Below are 3,677 nucleotides of genomic sequence, written 5' to 3' on the forward strand. Positions count from 1 at the left end.
CTGGGCTGGTTTTGGGATGCGCTGGGGGAAGGGGAGATTTTGAAACTGGTGAAGTCCACGTTGATACCATTGGGCTGCAGGGTTCCCAAGCGGAATATGAGTTGCTGTTCCTGCGACCTTCGGGTGGCATCAGTGTGGCACTGCAGGAGGCCCATGATGGACATGTCATCTAAAGAATGGGAGGGGGAGTGGAAATGGTTTGCAACTGGGAGGTGCAGCTGTTTACTGTCACCTCTTCTGGTTATTTTGAGTGCAATGAGAATTCAGCCACCTGGAGTCAGAAGAACATGGGTTCACATCCGACTTGAGAGTTGAACAGTGCAGTGGGTTGGAATTGAAGTACTGAGGGAATACTGTGCTGCTGGGGGTACAGTCTTTTGGACCAAGTATTAAGCGGAGCCTTCTCTGTCCTGTCAGGTACCTGTACAAAAACATCTTAGCACTTTGTTGGAACTTAGAGGCACAGGAAAAGGAGCTGATTTGCCAGTCAAGGTATGGTAAAAGAATCTACATTTTACACTTCAGAGTTAATAGTAACATAATCTTGATTTCTAAAACCAACACAGAATACTGGAGAAACTCAACAGGCCTGTGGAGAGAAGTTAACGTTTTGAGTCCAATTTGACTTCCTCAGAACTGAAGAATCATCATACTGGACTTGATGTTACCTTTGTTTTTTTCCTACTTGGCATTAATTTAGCTTGAGATATAGCAGGAGAGCTCAGCTCCATGTGCTCAGCCTGCAATGTTTGGGGAAGGAGTCGGTGTACCTTTACAGCCAAGGGGATGCCATCTGCAGCAAGTGTCACTGTTTTTGATCAGCTGGATGCTGGGTTTTGGAGCTTGTTGGACAGTCGAGGACACTGCAGTGCATCTGCAAGGCTGGGAGTTCATTGGAGCACACATTTTTAGACACTGTCACCCTGCAGCTTGAAGAAGCCCAGTCAGGGAAGGAACAGGGTGATCATCAGTGCGAAAGAAGGAAGGGAAACAGGCAAGTTGCCAAGGAAGCCCCTGTGTGCGTCTCACTCAAACAGTTTGGCTGTGTTGGCAAATGGTGAGGATGAGGGGTCCTCTGGGCAACTTGGACCCCAGCTGCACAAGGAGGGAGGAGGAGGAACGGAGTGGCGGAACACCCAATAGTGAGGGGGACAAACAAGCATTTCTGTGGCTGCAAATGTGACTCCATGACGATGAATTGCTGCCCTGGGGCCAGTGTCAGGGGTGTCACTGAACAGCTACAGCAGATTCTGAAAGGGGAGCATGAATAGTCAGATAATGATTCGCTTTGGGACCAGTGATATAGGTAGAAAGAGGATGAGGTCCTGCAGCAAGAATTTGTGGAGGTGGGTAGCAGATTGAAAAGCAGCATTCCTAGCTGCTGACCTACTCTTGTAGCCACTGTTAATATGGCAAGTCCAGTTGAGTCACTGGTAATCCAAAGTGGGGGATAGTGAAACTGGGGAATTCAATGATGGTAACACATTTTAAATGTCAGAGGATGATGGTTAGATTGTCTCTGATTGGAGATGGCCATTGTTTGGCATTTGTGGCATGAATATTGCATATCACTTGTCAGTCCAAGCCTAGATATTGGTCCAGATTTTGCTGCATTTGAACACTGACTGACTACTTCAATATCTGGTGACTCGTGGATGGTGCTGAATGCTGTGCAGTCATTGGTAAGCATCCCCACTTCTAACCTTGTGAAGGAAGGAGCTGAAGATGGTTGGGCCTAGGACACTACCCTGAGGAACTCTTGCAGAGATGTCCTGGAGGTGAGATGACTGACTTTCAAGAACCATCTTCCTCTGAGTCAAGTATGGCTCTAACCAGCAGAGAGTTTGCCCCGTGATACCCATTGATTCCAGTTTTCCTAGGGCTTTTTGATGCCACACGGTTGAATGCAGCCTTGATATCAAGGGCTCTGACACTCATCTCACCTCTGGTATTCAGCTCCTCTGTCCATGTTTGAACCAAGGCTGTAATGAGGTCAGGAGCTGAGTGGTCCTGACAGAACCAAAACTGGGTGTCACTGAGCAGGTAATTGCTGAGCAGAAACTGCTTGATAGCACTGTTGATGCCACCTTCCATCACTTTCCTGATGGAGGGTAGAGTGATGGGGTGGTAATTGGCCACATTGGCTCTGACCTACTCACTGTGTACAGGACATACCTGGGCAATTTTCCACATTGTCAGGCGGATGCCAGTGTTGTAACTGTACTGGAACAGCTTCACTCATGGAGTAGCAAGTTCTGGAGTACATGTCTCTAGTAATATTACTGGAATCTTGTCAGGATGTCTAGCCTTTGCAGTATCCAAAGTATCCAACTGTTTTGTTTTGATATCATGGGGAGTGAATCAGATTGGCTGAAGACTGGTATCTGTAATGCTGGAGACCATTGGTGGAGTCCAAGTAGGATCATCCACTCGGCATCTCTGGCTGAAGATTGCTGCAAATGCTTCAGCCTTATCTTTTGCACTGATGTGCTGAACTCTTCCTTCATTAAGGTTGGGGATATCCATGGAGCCGCCTTCTCCAGTCACTTGTTTAATTGACCCAACACCATTGACAACTGGATGTGACGGGGATTGCAGAACTTAAATCTGATCCGTTGTTTGTAGGATCACTTAGCTCTGTCTGGCACTTACATTTGCTATTCGGCATGCAAGTAGTCCTGTGCCATTGCTTCACCGGGTTGATACCTCACCTCATCTTTGGGTATGCCTGGTGCTGCTCCTGTCATACCGTCCTGTGCTCTCTATTGAACCAGGGTTGATCCTCTGGCTTGACGGTAATAGTAGAGTGTGAGATAGGCCGGGCCATAAGGTTACAGATCGTGCTGGGGAACAGTTCTGCTGTTGGTGTCCCGTAACACCTCATGAATGCCTAAACCGGAGTGCTAGATCTGTTTGGAGTCTGTACCATTTAGCATTGTGATCGTGCCACAGAATGTGATGGAGGGTGTTCTCTGAAGGTGGGACTTCATCTCCCTAAGGACTGTGCGGTGGTCACTTTCTTTGAAATGTAATTGTATTGAGAATCTCCTGTTCTGCTTCACATCACTCCTCTCCTCTTCCCCCCCCCCCCCCCCCCCTACAAACACATGTCATGGGGGGAAAAGGTAATGGGGACTACAACACGCAGTAATTCAAGCAGCTAGCAATTTCCACAAATAAACAGTTCTAGACTGCTGAAGAAGTCAGTTGAAACCAGGTCTGAACTAGGTGAAGACAATAAAATGTGAAGCTGGATGAACACAGCAGGCCCAGCAACATCTCAGGAGCACAAAAGCTGACGTTTCAGGCCTTCATCAGAGATGAAGGGTCTCAGCCTGAAACGTCAGCTTTTGTGCTCCTGAGATGCTGCTGGACCTGCTGTGTTCATCCAGCCTCACATTTTATTGTCTTGGATTCTCCAGCATCTGCAGTTCCCATTATCACTGAACTAGGTGAAAGTGTGTGGATACAGATAGAGGATGTGCTCCTGTGTTCATGTGGTTGTGATGATTTAGGCTGGAAGAGGTTAGACCTGTCCCATAATGCAGTTCTCAGTGCTATAGCTGAGCTATCATCCTCTCCTGGTATTCCCCCGTGTCCCTCTCAGAAGGCTGAACACAGCAATTTTGTCCATCTTTATGACATAGAAACTGAGTAATAAAAGCTGCAAACGACTC

This window comes from Stegostoma tigrinum, chromosome 16 (genome assembly GCF_030684315.1).
Source record: "Stegostoma tigrinum isolate sSteTig4 chromosome 16, sSteTig4.hap1, whole genome shotgun sequence".
Lineage (NCBI taxonomy): Eukaryota > Metazoa > Chordata > Chondrichthyes > Orectolobiformes > Stegostomatidae > Stegostoma > Stegostoma tigrinum.